General features: G+C 37.0%; 1 protein-coding gene across 2 annotated transcripts in view; it reads right to left on the minus strand.

Annotated features, from left to right (window-relative positions):
• The window catches only part of enox1 (ecto-NOX disulfide-thiol exchanger 1), a 722,268-nt gene that overhangs the window by 578,612 nt on the left and 121,791 nt on the right, over positions 1-21,865 (minus strand). The gene's annotated exons all lie outside the window — the stretch shown is intronic.

Consider the following 21,865-nt stretch of genomic DNA (forward strand, 5'->3'; position numbering starts at 1 on the left):
TGAAAAGTGTACCATCTGTAATCTGCACTAGCTCTGTATCAATTTCTATGCTCATGTCACCATTTTTTAATAACTAGCATATTTTTATACTCATCATCATATCAAGATATTTCTTGTTCCCTTTCTTCAAAAAATAATTTTGTTCTAGACAAAAAAAATATTTTGTTCTATAAAAATAAGTTTCTCTTATCCTTAAATCATTTTATCATGCTTCCTCAATGTATGGCTCTCCAAATATAAAGACAGTTATAATGGTTGTATGGAGAGTACTTTCCTCCTAATGCTGAGACATTTGGAATCACACTTAGGCTTCCTGAAAGATATTATTTTTTGTTGGGTACTCATAAAATATAAGCAGATTGCTACTGCTTTTGACCCAAGAGCATTCTACATAACAGCTTTCCACCTGAAAAACAGCTGGATGTCAAATCATGGATACCATCAGCTAAATTATTTTGGCATAATAAAGCAGTTTTGATTTTGCATTTTTCATACAACATCTCATGAACTTCGACATCTTTCTGTACCCACCATTATACCTTTCTTGATGAAATTTTACAAATGCCATGCAACCTGGATTTTAGATTGGTGCAGCTTTATTGTGCATGCACAATTTCATTAGGATCTATTGGAATAATGCACAATTTTTTGGGCTGCCCCATTTGATCTCCTTTCTAGAGAAATTCTTAAAACACCATATAGCCTGTTTGAATTTGTGAACTAAATCACCAGATTAGCATTTACAAGAATGTAGGAAAATCTTGATAAAAATTAGATATATAAATTAAAGGGCAGCAGCAGCATATATGTTTATAAAATTAAGTGTACATTCTCTGAACTCACTTTTTCTAAAGCAAGAAAGAAGGAGCCAGGGACCATTCCAGCAGCAGCTGGTACCCGGCAGCAACCAATTCAGCATGGGGCACCAATTCACTGTAGGTTGTAAACATTCATACACCCATTCAGACCAGGCCAGTTTAAAGTTTCCAATTAATCTAAACAGCATCCCTTTCAGATGTGAGAACAAATTAACACAGAAAGAATTAGATAATCTTGTAAAAATAGTACCAATTGAACTTAGAACTATGGTGCTATTAAGAAGCGATCGTGACCACTGCACCATCTAAAATATGGTACATATAAATTAAAATCTAAGATACATAACATTCTCAAACCTGCTTAATCTAATGCAGGGTTGCAGAAGAGTCAAAGTCTTTCCTTTCATCATTGTGTACAGCACATGAAATATCAGTACATTTGCTAAGAACAATATAACAATATTTATATCACAATGAACCCTCAAGTGGAATATGCAAGTTTGAAATTGAATGGTTGAAAAATTGAAACATACAGTGTTGTGCTTTTTTTAATGCCCATACTGGCACTTTAAAAGGAGTAAATAGCCAATATGGTTTGTTGGCTACATTTTCATATTTTATCTCTTGGAAACACCTACACATTTTGAGTGCTTCAAGTCTGTCCATTGTACGTATTGTATCAAATACTCACTAATGTATACTTCTGCAGCATAACCTTCTGAATTCATCCATTTATTACTCCATTTTCCAAACCTAATGTAAGGTAATCAAGAAGTAGAGCAAATCCTGGCATCACCTATAAAAGACAACAACTCTAGATGGGATGTTAGTCTGTCCTAGACCAAGCTTACTCTCATCCACACAAGGCAGAGTTGTAACTATCAGTTCATCTTGCAAGTTTCTCTTTATGATGTTTGAGAAACCACACTTTAAGGTTTAAGGTTTCTTTATTTAGTCATGTTTACACAAGAAAACATGAAATTTGCCTTCTCAGTTGCATCTAATAACAGACAGAATGAAAATAAAACAGACAAATTGAAACAAGAAAGGTTAAGGTAAGGCAGTTAGATAATACATATTTAAAAAAAAAAAAAAAGGTTACTGGATATATATCAACAACCTTAATCATTATCTCCTATATTTCTTATTGAAATGTCGTATAGCACTAGGAAGAAAGGAGTTTCTGGAGCGATTTGTGTGGGTTTTCAAAGCGACTATCCTTCCTGATTTACTGAACTTTAGTTCTACATGTAATGGATGACTGTCATCAGTTGAGATGATTTCCAGTTTCTTTAGCATTGCCCTCTGACACACACTAGTCAAATCATCTACATCAGCCCCAATAACTTTACCTGCATACATTGTAATCTGCTGGAGGTTTTTTGAGTTTTGGTTCGTCAGACTATTAAACCAGGCAATAAAACTGAAAGTGATCACAGACTGGATCATACTGCGATAGAAGGACAACATGAGGTCCTTGTCTACTTTAAATAGTTTGAGTTTATGGAGGAGAAATAAGCGCAGGTTGCATTTAGAAAATATTTTTTTTGTATCAGTATTCCAGTTAAGATTGTTATCTAGGTAAGTTCCTAAGTATTTATATTCAGTCACTATTTCTACCTCCTCTCCCAGAACTACAATAGGTGAACATACAGATTTCTGTCTCTTAAAATCAAATATAATTTCTTTGGTCTTTTTTACATTCAGAGTGAGAGAGTTTTTATTACACCAGATTACCATACAGTCCACTTGATTTAGATAGTGGCTTTCATCCTCCCCAGATATGCATCCACTTTCATAAGAAAACCCATGCATACTGTTTATGACAAATGAAACGGGTTTCCAACCAGGCTGAAATTTGAACTTTGGTCTCTAGAATTACTGTATGTGTATGGTGGAGAAACACGACATCATGGATCATATCATTCTAAAGCCTGGCTTATTCAGTTCTTGGTCATATTGTAGGTCATGAAGTCATTATTTTCATGTGTACAGTGGGTTGGGAAATGTTTGACACCTTTTATCACCGATACTGGGTGCAGGACAGGAACTAACCCTAGATAAGCTGACAGTAACAGGACAGTGTAGATTTCCAAATCATTTTAAAAACTCAGAAAATTATATAATGTTACCCCATGCCATTCTTCAGTTCATACTTCTTGATGGCTGAGTTCATGTCCATCTACTAAGAAAAAAACAAAACTTCCAATACAACACAAATGGAGATAGAAAGCTATAAATAAGCACTATTTCTTAGCAAATTGAGTTTAAACTTAGTTCAGAATCAAAATAAGATATTGTCTCTTTATCATTTCTTATGGAAAACCACTATAAATTTAGAAAAAAACACTTTTAGGAATTCTAAAGAGCTCGGAAAACCGCTTTAGGAGCTAAGCACACTCGAAAACTAATTGGATATTAATTCTTAAGCTTTTGAGGAATGCTATCTCACAGTTCCAAGGGATTGAGTATGAATACAAGTCTGCTAAGGCTGTGTGGACTTTGCATGTTCTCCCTAAGCCTGTATAGATTTTTCAACATTTCCTCTAGTTTACCTTCTACATGCCAGAGACAAGCAGACTAGTTTAACTGGCAATTCTAAACAAGTGACTTGGGGGAATATGCATGAGTGTGCCCTGCAGATTACTGGTGCTCTGTCTTGTCTTTGTGCTTAATTGTGCTTGCGCTCCTAGTACAGACATTGGCTCTCAGTGACTGTGATTTGAATAAAATAGGTACAGATAATGGAGAGGTGGATATTGGAATGGTTGGGAGTATTTATCGCCCCCATTTCTTGACTTTCTAGTTTGACTTGTATTCAGTTTCCCCAGTGTTCAAGCAGACACTGTGCTACTCACTGGCAGCACTAAATTGCCCCATTTGTCATGTGTCAAAGAGCAGCCTGAAACAGACTGGCCTATCACTCAGACTGAGGTCCTGCTTTGCTACTCTCACAAGACTTGAGTCCCTTCATTAACACTACACAAAATAAACGGTCACAGGAAAAGGCACAAATACCATAATAACATGCCATTCTTTTCTTTTCTTTCAAGTGACCTGTAAACAGAACAAACTGACATCTTCCAAAGGCCTGAGACTATCAATTTAAGTAAACATGGTATTAAAATTTGGTATGAAACTTCCTTTTGGGAAAACATCTGCTGCTGGAAAAAAAAAGACGATGACTTAATAAGAAAATTATAGACACATCCTTTGGAAACTTCTCATGGCTTCCTCAGAAATACATACTGTGGGAACGCCTTTTTTCCAAGCAGAAATCTGAAACGTTCCCCAACTCATTCTACAAGTGCCTACTGGGATTTTCTTCCGCCCACTTTCTTCTTATGACAGGCCAAAGGGGCTATACAATCTAATTTATGTCTTTTAATGACATTTTTCTCAGTACTGCAGTAATGCTAAGGATTCACAATATTTTTTAATTTTATTTGGTGGCACTGAGACACAGTGGTTTGCACTGGTGCCTCACATTTCCAGCTTATACCTAGATCTAGTTTTCTCAGGTTAATACAGCTTTCCCCTTAAAGACATATATGTTATGTATGCAACTATAAATTGATCTTGTAATGTACTGGCACAATGTCCAGGGTTGGTTAATTTCTTGAAGTAGCAAAGGATAGACTATATCCAACATAATTCTAGATTTAATTAGGCAGGCTTAAAAATGGATAAATGGAGAACTGCATTGAATCTTTAATGCACTTGGAAAAAACTCAACCACGGCTGATATTAACATGGTTGTTAATATGATAAACACCCTGTAATGAAAAATACAGTCAAGCATAAAGATTTGGGGCACCCACAGGCAAATCCTGTATAATTGAAAATAAACTTGAGTTATAAACATGTTGAGAATGTCTCAAAGTGACTCCTCCAAGATGGGGACACTTCCAGCTAAGAACAGGCCAGGCAGGAAGGGGTAGGTTCAGGGGGATGAACACCAGGATTAACATCAGAGGTGGTAGAACTATCAATCATCTGGTCTGTAGAGGGAGGAAGAGAAGAGGCATTAGTAAACGCCACCATCTTGTGGATGGCTGAGGAATTACCACCACCAGAGCCTTTAAGCTGTCCCCAAGGCACACACAAATGCGTGCAGAAATTATAAATGTATTTACCCCCATTTGCAAGTCTACTATGCTGGAATGGTCAATCATGCCCTCATAACATCTGGTGAATTCCTAGTCCCTCTTCACAGCTTTGCCACTGTGGAAGGACTTCCCTTGATGATTAGACCTATATGGTCAGAAGGTGTGTCTTTCCTGAAAGGTTTAGCCATGGTAAATCATTCTCAGGCTTTGGGGAAGTAAAAAGTAGAAGCTATTGCTAGGGATGGAGTAGACTGGTTTGTTCAACCAGCAGGCTGTCTGTGTGATGATCATCAGGACAACTGAGTGGAAAATGAGTTAGTGGGCTTATTCGTTGAAAAGCAGATTAGCTAATCAAAAATATTATATTTCTAAGGATAAAAAATAACACATGGGCAGAGATTGCATTCACCCTTTTAGACAAAAGTTCAAAATATTACACCAAAACCATTGCAGTCTAATATTTTGGGTTGATTCTAAATTAACACTTCTTGAATGAAGAACCAAGTGAAAAAGTAAGACACAACTAGATAAACAGCTCAGTTACAATCAAGAAATGTAATAATACGCTTTTGTAGTTTGAAATGAATGAAAACGCATATCCCTCCATGAGTTAAAATGAACACCCCAGTTTTTATAGCATATAAGCTGTTCAGAGTCCTTAACTATATGTGTTACAGCATTTTATGGAAAAAGTGCATACAAAGGAAGAAAAAGAAGAGATGAAAAGAAATGACAACTAATTTAAGAAATATAAACTTGAGTTTAGATAATGCATTCCATTTCAGTTTGTACAGAGCTCTTATTTGACATAAAGTAAATTATGGCAGTGGAGAGAATGAGAGCTATAACCCATTTTCAATAACGAGAGGCAGGTCAGATTGGGTTGGTCTAATAAAATAAGTACATTAGGTACTGTGATTCATGATATTGCTAATATTACACCAGGGTGTAGTAAACCAGTTGAACTGAGCGGTACAGTTTGGCTTATGAGGGTAGCATTCCAAGTTTCTTAATATTGTAAGCCCCTAGGCAAAAGCAAATTGGCTAGTGTACAGTGAAAGAGAATGGGTAAAGTCAGCAAGAAATCATCTTCCCTCACCTCTTTAGGGTAAGAATTACCCTGCCTGCTAAGACGGAAATCAATGGTAAGGTAAATGTATTAAACAATAAAAACATGAAAAAATACTACAAAGAAATTCTAAAAACAAACCAAACGTACATGTTTGCCAACTAAACAACAGACTAGTGGCTTGGACGATAAACACAATAGTAATGCCAGGAATGTACAACAATGAAGTCATCGAAAACTCCATGCTGTCAGAGCCAATAAACTCTCTAAATATGCATTTAACAAGGAACCTTTTAATTAGAATACTACTTTTCCTGTGCCATAAAATGAGTAGTTTATTTAAAATGAAGTATTACTCATGGAAAATTAAGTGAGTTTTAAATATTGTTGAGAAGTTATAAATGCAAGATTGAATCTACCAAATTTATCAGCATTCCATATTTACCAATTCTGAGTCCCAGACCTTCCTCATACAAACGGGCAACAGGTCTTGTCAGATGAGCAGCTATTTTTTAGCTGGGCACACACAAACACCATAACGCCTAAAGACACCTTTAGCATTATCATTTTGTGGGATGCCAATTGGTTAAGTGGTTGGAGCAGAAGCTTCCAGCTTAAATGTTCAAGTTCTACTGTAGGATTCTGGTGTAAGAAAGACAAGATTTGACTCAATAAAAAAATCATTTAAGGATTTCCATGGGTAACACAGCCTGATAAATCACTATGCATGCAAAAAGGTATTTTGCACTACATTTTACTTATTCTCCAAACAACCATATCCAGAGCCAACATATTTCATTTTGGGGACATGGAGAACCCCATCTTGCTAGAGGAGTTTTAGATTCCATACCGAAATCTGGCATGGGTGGAACTAGGGTCACCTATCAATGCAACATTTTCAGGTTATATGCGGTAAACTGAGATGGCTGAAAAAAAAAAAAAAAAATATGCAGACATGGGAAGTCACATACAGGTCATACCAGCAATCACAAAGCTAGGATTTAAACCTTGTTTAACTCTTTAGAACCTACTATATTAATTTGGCCTTTTTTTGTTACTATAATTTTGTTCTACCCTTAATAAACTGGATATGCATAGAATTATCATATTTTTTTAATGAATCTGCGATCTTTAATGATCATGAATCTTCACTGTTTATTTTTCCAGTTTTTCTGTGTTGTCGTTCTGCACCACCAAAACCTGATCAAAGTCCCTTGCAGCCAGCTGTGATTTTGAATGTTTGAATGAAAGTAAATATGCCAGCCTGCCATGAGACCTAGTGCTTCGAACCCTGTAAGATGAAGCCTTAAATTGAAAAAGAAAGAATTACTTAAGAAAACTATGCTAGGCAGAATGCCCAGTGGAGGCTGGAAGGTCTTTTGGCCTGTAACAGATTTTGTTTTTTTTCTCCAGCTTAACTGAAGTTTAAAAAAAAAATTCTGTCCACCCTGGCCAACAGACTTTATCATCAGACCGTCATTTAGAAACTTAAAAATTACAATTCCTTATTTAAGGATTCTTGTTCTTTTATAGGCGGCACGGTGGCGCAGTGGGTAGCGCTGCTGCCTCGCAGTTGGGAGACCTGTGGACCTGGGTTCGCTTCCCGGGTCCTCCCTGTGTGGAGTTTGCATGTTCTCCCCGTGTCTGCGTGGGTTTCCTCCCACAGTCCAAAGACATGCTGGTTAGGTGGATTGGCGATTCTAAATTGGCGCTAGTGTGTGCTTGGTGTGTTTGTGTGTGTCCTGCGGTGGGTTGGCACCCTGCCTGGGATTGGTTCCTGCCTTGTGCCCTGTGTTGGCTGGGATTGACTCCAGCAGATCCCCGTGACCCTGTGTTCGGATTCAGCGGGTTGGAAAATGGATGGATGGATGGATGTTCTTTTATATATTTATTGTATGCATTGTGTGTATTACTTAGTTTTGTATTTTGTTTTTCATGTAACTGCTTCTTTGACATCTTGTAAAGCACTTTGGGCTGCATTGCTTGCATGAAAATGTGTTATAGAAATAAATGTTGTTGTTACCTATATTTGTTAGGAAGCAGCGTTAATGGTTGTTTAGGTTACCACCTCCTGTTAAACAAACTGTTTAAAATAAAAAATAATCTAAAAAAAAGAACAGATTTTATAGTTCAAGGAATTATGATGTCAATTTCATGAGCAATATTAAAAACAAAAATGTTAACATACCTTTATAGATAGATAGATAGATAGATAGATAGATAGATAGATAGATAGATAGATAGATAGATAGATAGATAGATAGATAGATAGAACTATTAATTACCATTTATATCCTATTCTCTGTCTTGTCTTGCATCATTTTCATTACCAAAAAAAAACTATCTGCTTAAAATACTAAACTAAAATCAGCCATTTATTATGGCACACGATGATTCAAATACTGTATTCATTTACAATGTGAATATTTTGTGCTCACAGGCTAACAGTGAGCAAAGCCGGAAGGTTTGCCTCCAGTTGATAAAGTAGCAAAGACATGCATATTAGGTTCACTGGAAACTTTAAATTGGGGGTATACGGGAGGCCTAAATGTGGCCCTTTATGGTGGGATTGGCACTAGTGCTCTGCACATGTGTTTGAAAAGCATATATTTCACCTTTTAATATTTTAGTTTTTTTTTATTGTTTTAAGGAAAATTACTTGAAACTTTGTGCAACCTATATAAACAATTTGCTGAACTGTACTCAGGAGTTTGAATAAAGACATTTTGAACACATTACAAATATTCGTAAGTCATTTGTTTACAAGTTGCTGTTTTAATTCTAGCTATCACTGCACAGCTAAGACTAACAATGGATTGTGTCTCACTGTTGGAAGATTTCAGTCAGTATCTTTGTACAGTTTTTGGAGTATTTCCTTCTTTTTTAATTTTCATTTTTGGAAAACTAATCACACCAACACAATAGCGCGAAGGACATTATTTGTCATACACGCTGCCTTCAGGGTGCATTCATTTGTGAATTGTCTATGAACAGTTGTGATTTATTATCCTAATACCAATAATATGTATGATCAGTCTAGTGTAGACAAAAAAATAATATTAAAATATTTTTTATGCACAGATTTGAACTCTTAAACTCATAAATGAGTACCACTGACTAGCCCTAGACTGAAAGGTTTTTATTACAACCATAAGGACTGTGTATTTTGATTATTCTTTATAAATATTTTATTTACTTAAAAAAGAAATATCACTGATTCCAATTTATCACTGTCATGTTTGACACTGTAATATATCAAAAACCAGATATCTGCACATCTCCACTTTCAGTGAGATTAAATAGAATGACAAAAGATGTTCTATTATTAAATAACAGAAGCATTCGTTTTTGGGGAATAAATAACATCTGAACACACTGCTGACAACATTATATACTGAAGGTTTCAATTCTAACCCAATGCCTTTAGCACTGAAGCCAAATTGGATTTACACGAAATCCTCATCTTACATTTTATCAAGGTGATCATATGATTTCATTGACTATCAGTCACATAAAAGGATGACCCCAGAGCTTCCATCTTGTGCTATAATCTACTAATGAGGTTAATCCCATACTATTCCAACAAATTCATAAGTTCATAAAAGTAATGTCTATATGTTGTGAAAGATACTGGTTGAAGGAATACAAAGGAATACCACTGGAGGTCAAAGCTCTACTTGTGGACCCTAAACTACAAAATAATCTGACATCAGGCTCTGCTTTAAAGTCTGTGCCAAAGGCTCACATTTTTCATCTTGATTTTCTGTCAAACAGTAGAGTTGCTGCTATGAGTACAGGTAGTCCTTATTAATGTCATTTTTCTGAAATGTGGGATTAATGCCTTTGTTTATTGTTTTTGCTTCCTATTTCCTGGGCCCCATAGTGCAGCATTTCAATTTCATGATAAATCGACGGCCAGTCAAGGCATGACTGGCGACAAAGAGTGTCAGAAGGTGCAAACAAACACTAAAAGCAATAGCATTTGTATTGACTTCTTTCGTCATAGTGAGTATAGGTAAAAGCATGCTGGAAATGGCAATTTTTTAAAAATCTGCAAAAAACATTTCTGGCAAAATCAGGTTTGAATTGAGCCTATTGTTCTTTTTTCTCCTGCATTTCTCTTTTTCAATTTTCTTCATCATCCATTCAATTTTCAAAGTACGTGTCCAGCACAGGATGATGGTGCATCAGGCATGTCTCTCGAATAAATGCTAGTGCATCACAAAGCTTTTTCACTAATAATCAGTAACATTTACAATATAAAAATAAAGCTTTGCTGGAGAATGGTTTCTGCCTTGTGTCCAGTTCTACTGTGATAAACTTCATCTCCCCAGCCTATGTGTCACATTTGAAAATGTTGAACAGCATTTACTATGTGGGCATATACTTTCAAATTTTTTTTTATCCATCCTTCCATCCATCCATCCAACCATCCATCCATTTTCTAAATCCGCTTAGGGTCACAGGGGAATTGGAACCTATCCCAGCAAACATCAGGCACAAGGCAGAAACAATCCCCAGACAGAGAGCCATCCCATCGCAGGGTGAACACACAATGACATCAGGGCCAATTTATCATCACCAATCCACCCAACCTGCATGTCCTTGGACTGTAAGAGGAAACTGGAGAACCTGGAGATAAACTCACTCAGACAAAGGAAAAATAAATTTTACTGCATACATAAACACCAGTCCATTCATTATAAATTGGGCTTAAATCAAGTGTCATAGACAGGGGTGATTTGAAATATAAAGAAAAAGCAAAAAATGGACTGATTTGGAAAGAAAATTTACTGTATATGAACCAACAACTACTTTAAATGTGTTACAGCACTCTGCAGACTTGCCCCACTAAATGCTTGTTTTTCAGTAAAACAATGTCTTAACCTTCCTTCATTTTCCATTTGATAGAAGATCCCCACTGTCAAGCTCCAAGATGAACCATTGGATCGAAGACTACGGAACTAATGGATACATTTGCAAAATTAAACATGCAGTTCCTCAAGAGAAAAAGACTGAAGTGGGAGTTTAGTATGAAACTTTATATCCGTAGAAGGTATTATAGTGTGCTTGAGTGCAGATTTATCTCCAGATGAGGCAAACAGGTGGAGGATAATGGATGAAATAAGGAAAAGCAGGTTCAAGATAAAAAGCGATGGGATCTTTAAACCCTGGCACAATACCAAACTAATGAAAAATTAAAAGAAAAATCTTTCCAAAAGATTTTAATGGCAATTTGGACATAGACTTAAAACAAGGCCATATGGCTGCAGATCATTCCTGCATCTCCAAAGCTTTGCTATAGAAATGGGTTTCATCTTTAATCAGACAAAGAGTAGTTTTAAAGATAAAAATCAAAATATTTTTTGTCAAAGTTATTAACTTATTATGATCACCACTTTGAATTGTCAAATTTTCTGTTCAATGCACTGTCACAAGGTTTATTACTCAATCATAAATAAATCCAGGAATAGAGAGATACATTTAAGTCCATAAATATTTGGACAGAGACAACATTTTTCTAATTTTGGTTCTGTACATTACCACAATGAATTTTATATGAAACAACTCAGATGCAGTTGAAGTGCAGACTTTCAGCTTTAATTCAGTGGGGTGAACAAAACGATTGCATAAAAATGTGAGGCAACTAAAGCATTTTTTAACACAATCTCTTCATTTCAGGGGCTCAAAAGTAATTGGACAATTGACTCAAAGGCTATTTCATGGGCAGGTGTGGGCAAGTCCGTCTTTATCATGTCATTATCAATTAAGCAGATAAAAGGCCTGGAGTTGATTTGAGGTATGATGCTTGCATGTGGAAGATTTTGCTGTGAACAGACAACATGCGGTCAAAGGAGCTCTCCATGCAGGTGAAAGAAGCCATCCTTAAGCTGCGAAAACAGAAAAAACCCATCCGAGAAATTGCTACAATATTACGAGTGGCAAAATCTACAGTTTGGTACATCCTGAGAAAGAAAGCAAGCACTGGTGAACTCAGCAACGCAAAAAGACCTGGACATCCACGGAAGACAACTGTGGTGGATGATCGCAGAATCATTTCCATGGTGAAGAGAAACCCCTTCACAACAGCCAACAAAGTGAACAACACTCTCCAGGGGGTAGGCGTATCGATATCCAAGTCTACCATAAAGAGAAGACTGCATGAAAGTAAATACAGAGGGTGCACTGCAAGGTGCAAGCCACTCATAAGCCTCAAGAATAGAAAGGCTAGACTGGACTTTGCTAAAGAACATCTAAAAAAGCCAGCACAGTTCTGGAAAAACATTCTTTGGACAGATGAAACCAAAATCAACCTCTACCAGAATGATGGCAAGAAAAAAGTATGGAAAAGGTGTTGAACAGCTCATTATCCAAAGCATACCACATCATCTGTAAAATACGGTGGAGGCAGTGTGATGGCTTGGGCGTGCATGGCTGCCTGTGGCACTGGGACACTAATGTTTATTGATGATGTGACACAGGACAGAAGCAGCCAAATGAATTCTGAGGTGTTCAGAGACATACTGTCTGCTCAAATCCAGCTACATGCAGTCAAATGGATTGGGCGGCGTTTCATGATACAGATGGACAATGACCCATAACATACAGCCAAAGCAACCCAGGAGTTTATTAAAGCAAAGAAGTGGAAAATTCTTGAATGGCCAAGTCAGTCACCTGATGATAACCCAATTGAGCAGGCATTTCACTTGTTGAAGACTAAACTTCAGACAGAAAGGCCCACAAACAAACAGCAACTGAAAGCCGCTGCAGTAAAGGCCTGGCAGAGCATTAAAAAGGAGGAAACCCAGCATCTGGTGATGTCCATGAGTTTAAGACTTCAGGCTGTCATTGCCAGCAAAGGGTTTTCAACCAAGTATTAGAAATGAACATTTTATTTCCAGTTATTTAATTTGTCCAATTACTTTTGAGCCCCTGAAATGAAGGGATTGTGTTAAAAAATGCTTTAGTTGCCTCACATTTTTATGCAATCATTTTGTTCACCCCCTGCGGTGGGTTGGCACCATGCCCGGGATTGGTTCCTGCCTTGTGCCCTGTGTTGGCTGGGATTGGCTCCAGCAGACCCCTGTGACTCTGTGTTCGGATTCAGCGGGTTGGAAAATGGATGGATGTATGGATTTTGTTCACCCTACTGAATTAAAGCTGAAAGTCTGCACTTCAACTGCATCTGAGTTGTTTCATTTAAAATTCATTGTGGTAATGTACAGAACCAAAATTAGAAAAAAGTTGTCTCTGTCCAAATATTTATGGACCTAACTGTACTTCCCAGAATTAGCTCTATTATCTCTGCCAGTATGAAATCTGAGAGATTTAATCTGACATCTCAATAAATAAATGTTTGCCTAGTTAATCTTTGAAGCCCAACCCTTAACTCAGGGTGGCCAAATAGTTTGTTTTGTTGCTTGCAGCCCCTTATTACTGATTTCTATTTCTTGAACCAGTCATGTTCCCTGTGTTCATGGCTTTTTCTCACAACATTATAGCTTTCCTCCACACTACAAAGATTCATAGGTTAGGATCACTGGGTAACTGTAAATCAGCCCACACATGAGTATATGTACCGTATGTGCCTTATACCTCGGGCAGGGTTGGAACTGTCTTGTACCCTATGCTTCTAAGACAGACTCCAATGTGCATAATTCTGTACTGACTAAATAGATTCACTAATGGAAAGGCTTAAGCCAAAAATATATATATTTTTTTTGTTTGTCTACCAAATATCTGATGTCATGGGTGGCATGGTGGCACAGTGGTAGTGCTGCTGCCTCACAATAAAGAGACCAGAGTTTACATCCCAGGTGCTCCCTGCATGGAGTTTGCATGTTCTCCCCTGTCTGCATGAATTTTCTCCAGTTTCCTACTAGAGTCCATGGGTTGGTGCCCTGTCCAGAGTTTGTTCCTGTCTTTCTCCTAAAACATCCTAGAATAAGCTATAACCTCCCTGTTATCCTGCTCTGGAAAATGGATGGATATCTATTATCAATAAACTTCTATTTTGATAGTTAATGCCCAAACACACACAAACAAGCACATTAAAAGCATCTTAACAGGGGGATGGTACCACTGTTAGCATTGCTGCTTGACAGCTACAGAGTCCTGGGTTCAGTTACCAGTCTTCACAATGTATAAGGCATATGCACATTCTCGTCCTGCCCATGTGTGTGCAGTTTTTTCACTGCATGCTTTGTCTTTCTTCCCACATCCAGACATGTACATGTTAAGTGATATGGTGAATCTAGATTGACCAATGTCCAATCCATGGTTAATTCCCAATTTATACTTTGACAGATGCTGGTGTAACCAAATTCTTTTTGCTAAGGTACCATCCATCCATCCATCCATCCATCCATCCATTATCCAACCCACTATATCCTAACTACAGGGTAACGGGGGTCTGCTGGAGCCAATCCCAACCAACACACGGCGCAAGGCAGGAAACAAACCCCAGGCAGGGCACACTCACACAAAAAGCACATACTGGGGACAATTTACGATTGCCAATGCACCTAACCTGCATGTCTTTGGACTGTGGGAGGAAACCGGAGCACCCGGAGGAAACCCACGCAGACCCGGGAAGCGAACCCAGGTCTCCTAACTGCGAGGCAGCAGTGCTACTCACTGTGCCACCGTGCCACCTCTTAAGGTACCATTTTATATAAAATACAATGCCACTGGTCACCACGGACACAAATTCAGCTTTACACCCTACGTGGAGTGTGGAAAAATAACAGTCTGAGCCATACAAGCTAAAGGAGAACTCTGATGGCTCAAGCCACTAATCAGGCTTTTGACTACAAGGTTTTCTCTTCCCTGTCATGGGCCTGTTGAGTATCACTATACTCTCCCCTCCCGGAATCTCACTGTCCACAGTGAGGATATTTTCACAAAACCTCTCCTTCGTGAATCTGGATCATAGCACCAATATAACTAGTCTTTCTTAATAGTACATCCCACCTGGATCTCTGGAAGGTGAACTCAGGTCCACACACTAAATGGAATATGGAGAGAAACCGTCTTAGCCAGTGTTACACATGTGCGAGTGCACATGAGGGACAGTTTAAGGGCTCTAGTAAATGTAATTATACACTGAGCCAGGGGTTGGCAATGTTTTCTTTCTCTCTTTCTCTCTCTTCAGACTGTGTGATTGACGACCCTACCATCACTGATGTCATCTCAGTTGTCCGTCATCATGGACCTGCCTCTTCCTACCATCTTTCTTTACAAACCGGCAAACTAGTTACCTACTACAGTGCTGTTTGGACTTGTGTCTGTAAAGTCATCCCCACAACTAACTGAGTGTTGATCTACTCAAAAAACAGTCAAATTTTACAGGGTGGTACCCCAACTTTTTACCTGTGTTCTTTGTGTCATTTCAAAACATTTAAACCAAAGAAGTGTTATGACTCACATAACTACTCAGACTTTGTGGTGGGTTCCATTTAAAGTATCCCTGCAACTCTGACACGGAAAAGTGGTCTAGAGGATGGATTGATGGACTCTCAAAGAAATAAGAGCCCACATTCTGCTGTAGTCAAAACTTTACTTTATTATGTAGTAGACATCACCACAATCAGGCTTAACCTTACCTGTCCTAATGCTAAGATGATATGTCTCATCAGTAAACATATGGATTTCTATATTTCTCTTTTTAATGATCATCCTGAATGAAGTATAAACAGGTTAGAACAGGTCCAGAATGCTGCTGCACAATTCCTGACCTGAATCACATTAATTCAATTACCTCACCTACACTGACCTGCTCTCAGGTATTGGTGGAACATTACAGACAACTGTCTGCAATAATCCAGAACATGACTGTTAATAATACATACCAATTATAACAGTGCAAGATGAATCGAATTGATACATTCTGTGTTAAACCTTTGAGCAAGCAGATCATATTTGAGTAAAAGACAGAGTGGTAGTGATAAAACTATTTTAGTGAACAAAAATACTTGAAGAAACTCAAATGAATTAGTTAACAAGATAGAGAGAATGTGTGGCTTTATAGTCAGGATTTCAATGTCAAGTCAGGGTCCCAAGGTCTCAAGGGGGTTTCCAGAGAGCAGAAGTCACAAAGATGAATAAGTGTCAAGATTTATTTACAGTTTTTAGAAGATTAAGAATAGCAGCAGATAGAAGTTACGTGGAGAAGTTACATTTTTTCTACTCCACTGCTATCACACCATTGATATTTGAATGCTTTACAAACTAACTTGTATTAGTATTTAAAAAGTGATTTTTAGTGTGTGCATTGATGTGCCCTACAATGGTCTTGTAGAGTGTGGGTGTGCGTAGTCTATACTGTATAAACAAAACCAGAGATTTTATTAAGGCCATGGAGATTTTTCACATTCTTTGTACATACTGTACATTATTGTTTGACTGACCAACTTTTCTTTCAGTGACATTAATCAGACCAAGTGCTAGTCTAATTCCACTAAAAGAATAATTGTTAAAATAATTTAAACAAACAAAATGAAAAGCTTCATCTTATTTTGTTTACTCCTAACATTTTATTTCTTAATTCAAAAGTTTATGTTTGGTGTAAGAGCCAATTTTATTTCTTAATTCAAAAGTTTTATGTTTGGTGTAAAAGCCAAAAACCTGACTGAAAAAAGACAAACTGCCAGCTGTAGATATACAGTATACTGTATTTCACTATAGACCATCACCGCTACATCTTCTTGTGGATTTAATTAAATTCAACTAATGGAGCAGCAGGCATGAGTTCAGACTGGAGCTGGCACAAGTATTCAAATTACTGACATTTCAATACCAATATGTGAACACCAAAGACACAATGGGCAATATTTCAATTAAAATGGGCTCCTATGTAAGTGACAGACGTGTTGAAAAGTTTAATTAAATTAAATTGTTTGCTTAAGCTCAGTTTTGGATCAGTACACATAAATAACGAGAATGTGTCAGATCATTAATAATCTTCCACAAATAAAAAGCAAGTCAGCTAGGGTTTTGGATAAAAACTTTATAAACTATTAGGTAACTAGAGGATGAAAACTGTTTAGTAAATAAAAAAGAACCCAAGTTCCCATTTTCCTAACCATTCAAGAGCTTCCTGAATCACAATGTACTTTACAGAGAAAACAGTTTTACAATATAGCATGAAGATTCAGTTTAACAAGGAATCTATGAATCAAATTTGTACAACTGAATCAAATCAGGCATCATAACAATGTCATTTCTGACAGAGCAAGGTGTCTAAAAAACAGTAGCACCAAAGCAACCAACAGTGAGGTTCTAGTCATGGAGTGAGCAGAAAAAGTAGAGAGGAAGTGAACTTTAGTGATACTGAGATACTGAAAAGGGCAGTATGGGCACCCTAAGAAAAGAAGATTTCAAATTTTCTCAAATTCAGGATACAATATAAGAAGTAAAATCACCAACATTTATTATATGTAACAGTTGTGTCACGAGCACAGAGCCGTCTTTAAGACTGTAGATTCCTGTTTTTCCATAAAAATCTAATACTAGGACAAAGAAGCATATTCAATGCCAGTGGGCTTTTAGGACTATAACCATTATAACCATTGACGGTGTTGCTTACAAGAGCATTGGCAAGCTGGAAATTCACAAAGTAGTAGGTTGTTAGCCCTTTAAGTTTTTAAAAAAGAAAATTATGTGGGGTTTGAACGTGTCTAAAATTGAAGAGTTTGTGCTCTTACATTTTTCTCTTTTTTTGTTCCTACTGGGACAGGAGTAAGTGCTCCAGCTCTCTGACTAAGTAGCTTAATTTGCTTTTATAGAATAACTTGAATCTACATGTTTATATTCTAGTGATTTAATGTGACCTCTTAATTCTTTTCCACGTCCTGACATCACTGCAGTTTTAAATGCGTTTCAAGGCCATGTCACATTAGATGACTTTACCAGCAATTTTCAGTTATAACCTTTAATTAAATAATCTTAGTGAGCCACCAGCACACTCCTGAATTTCTCTTTAAACATGAAGTGGGCTTTGTGTGCATGACAGCTGAAAACCAATAAACACTCCTCCAGCAGTATAATGCAGTTCATTATGAAAAGGAGTTTTAGGTAGCCATTATGTTTACATTATTTTATGACATCGATTTTTGATCCTTGATTTTTGATCAGAAACCAGCCTTTAACTCTTACCAGTTCTGACACTTCACACGATGAAAGTTAAATTTCCTGGTTCTTTATATCTTTTCTTTATTTTTTGAGCTTCAAGCTTATTAAATTTAAGTTTTGTGCTACAACTGTATTAATTGATAGCTTGTTCCAAATTTCCACCACAATTTGTGTGACACAATGCTTCCTGACATCTGTCAGATGAAGGACACATTTTGCTTTAATATAGCTGAAAAAATTAAAATGAATTAGTTTTATTAGTTTCTTTGAGAATTTTGAATCCACACAGCCTTGTCTGTTCAGGGCTAACGATGTTTAAATACCTGAGCCTGCCAAAGTGGAACTTATCCTTTAGTCACAGGATGAACATGGTTCTGAAAATGAATGGATGGATTGCTGCATTGATGGATTGATGTTTGACACCACAGTAGATTACGCTGCAAGTGCAAGCAGTAACACCTATAATAAGGATAATGATTACAAATGTAGTCTTATTTAATTTACAAAAATATATTCTCATTTAATTTATCCAAATAAAACGTGAAGCACAGATTATGTGCTCACGTGAGTCCATCCTTATTCAGCACATGACATGAAATATAAACTGACATGCAGTAAATGGTTGTTGTTAAAAATTTGCTAAATATGAAAAAGTGGTTTGCTGTCAGAAATTAAAATGTTGGATAAGTATAATAAACTCCCTTTATTTATTTCCTTTATTATTTTGTGGTAGACTAATGCAGTGTAAAAAATTCTAAAAATGCTTTTATTGGAACGTTCTGATTGTTTTATCCATGATATCATTTAAAAACAACCTTGCATTTCTTAATAATGCTGAGTGCTCTGCTAACACCAAAAGCACTTCCTCTACCTTGGCTCCATCTGCAACTTTGCACTGAAATTAAAGTGCACAATTTGTTAAATAGCTTTCTAGACTTTAATAATGTTAGATTTATCCATTAATCCATCCATCAATTTTCTAATCCACTTCTGCAGTTCATGGATAGCTCCTATCCTTGTTATTAGGCTGCTGTGCTCAACAAGGGAACCGATACTGGGTGAGGTGTCATTTTTTCATAGGGCATAATTTGTAGACATTGTTTAAATAAAAAAACAAAGCTGAAATCATTTAATCAATGTGTCCTCGCATTGCATTTTACCCTTGGTAGTATTTCTGTGAGCAAGAGATCACTGGAATTGCCAATCAGAGGTAAGGAAGGATGTGAGCTCTGTTTTACATCTGAAAAGATGGAGAAATACTAAGAAACAAGTGAAGGTCTTTTTAAAATGTATTATTTCCATTCTGATTCTGTAACACAAATACCATCACGATGGCATAAAAAACTATGAAAGAGGCTGTCTTTTGGTTTAGTGGTAACTTGTACAAATTTAGCATGTTACATTAAATCCAGCTGTTGGAACGATCCCCAAAATATTTTATGCCATAATAAACATGGTTATATTTATCCAATTGTGCAGATTGACGAAATATAAAAATCAGTGAGTACACTGGGGTTTAATCACAACGTAGTGAAGACTACATAAGGGAAGCATTTGGCACTTTCGTTTTCATATTTACTTTATTAAGCATTTTGAAAACTGCATGCAGTAGACTGAAATAGGCATTTTTATTTGATATAATGTTTCTTTTTTATTACGCCTTTACTTTTTTCCCCTAAAATACCTGCTCAGCTGAGGTCTGCAGAGCACTGCAAAGGGTGGTGAACAGGGCACAGAATGTTACAAACTATAAAGAGCCAAATGTATTAGTAAAGACAGCAGCAATCCCTGCACAGTCACTTCTTCTCCCTTCTCCTTTCCAGGAAATTAATGGTTCAGTAATGTTAGTCTTAGATTACATTTATATCGACTGGTCATATTGCTGCTCAACAGCCACTCATACTGACACTGTGCATGCATGATGAGTCTTTTTTATATACTATATTGCCTGATGTTGTATTTAATGAATACCAATGTATCAGGTGCCTTTTATTGGTGTTTATTGTGTTTTGTTGGTATTGTATTACTTTATTGCTTGTCTGTAGACATGCGAGTAACAATCTCATTGTACCGTGTACACCTGATAATGAACCTGAGGTTAAATTAAATTAATGTTTTAACTACACTCAGGTTAATTGACATTGACAAAATTATCCCAGTGATGAACTGGTATCCCATCCAGAGCTGGATCTCGCTGTGTACCAAGTGCTGCTGGGATGAACATCAAATGCCTGTGACCCTGAACTGAATAAGCAAGTTAGAAAATGGATAGATGCATGCATGTGTGGCCAGTTCTCTTCTTAATTAGTATTATTATTGTTCTACGGTATTGTATTGTAGTTTTTTTTACTTAATTGTGTTTGTCATGTCATTTTCACACTTAATCTACACCAGGGTTGGGGGTTCATTGGTGCTGGAGCCCATCCCATCTAGCATAGGACACAAGTCAGGAACAGTCCTCTAGACAGGGTGCCAGTCCATTGCAGGATGAACACACACACACACCACCCACACACACACTAAGGCCAATCTAGCATCACCAATTCACCAAACCTGCATGTTTTTGGACGGTGAGAGGAAACCAGAGCACCTGGAGGAAACCCACACAGACATGTGGAGAACATGCAACTCCACACCGGGATGACCCAGGACGTGAACCCTGCTCTCTTTACTACGAGGCAGCAGCACTAACATTGTGGCACTTAACTATATTTAGAAATATTAAAACCCAAGAAATCTAGTACACATTTACTATTTTAGCATGTTCTGCTGAGAATCTGAATCTTACGTGGACTGAATTGTGCATCTGGAATGTATGGTAACATGACAGGGAATGCTGCATTTTTTATGCTTACAAAAATGTATAATTTCTGGCTATCCACAGAGAGAATGACCACATGGTCCAAAAGTGCAAGATTTTATTATTTAATATGTGAGAAACATAGTCTTGCCTTCTTTTAAAATGCTAAGCACTAAGAAAAAAATAACAGCAAAGCCATTTTCTGTAGTAAGGTTAATTTCATTCTCATCAATGTTGTCCTAAGGTGACATTTGTAGTAGGCGCTAACACACAGGCTCCTATTTTGACCACAGTGATTTGGGAAATGACAGAAATTACTCCTTTGGACGAAGCTCCTGATATTCACCTCAGGTAACAGAGATTACATACTCCAAAATGGAGGGATATCCATACGTGTCACTTAAGCCGGTGTTATATTATGCAACCCTTTAGTTTTTGGGTATGTCTGATTTGCTGACTGAAGTTGCCAGAAAATCTCATTACCAGACCAAGTCAGTTTGCAAGACTGAAAATTGCTTGACATGTGTAATTTAGTGACCGAGTGCTGCCTTTCTAGCACACTCATGCTTGCCCTTTTTTATGATAGCCAAAATCAGGCTGTCTGATGGAGTCAGTGTTGTATTAAGGGTTAGCAGGTATGGTGAGTTCAGTTGTGATCTCTGCCCATTTTTATTTTCCATTCTGGCATGGCATGTAAAATACAAAACATCAGACAGACAAGCTTCTTTTCTGTTTTATGAGGTCTTTATATGTTGCTAACCAACAGAATGTAATTGTTTAGAAAATGAGTAATGTATAGGCTTGGACATTACATAGAAAAATAAAATACTGGTGGTGCAGTGATAACACCAGTATAAGCATAAAATAAACAAATAATCAGAAAAATCAAAGAACAGCAAACAAACTGAACAAAATATGTCAGAATACAACTAAAATT

The sequence above is a fragment of the Erpetoichthys calabaricus genome, chromosome 4 (genome assembly GCF_900747795.2).
Source record: "Erpetoichthys calabaricus chromosome 4, fErpCal1.3, whole genome shotgun sequence".
NCBI lineage: Eukaryota > Metazoa > Chordata > Cladistia > Polypteriformes > Polypteridae > Erpetoichthys > Erpetoichthys calabaricus.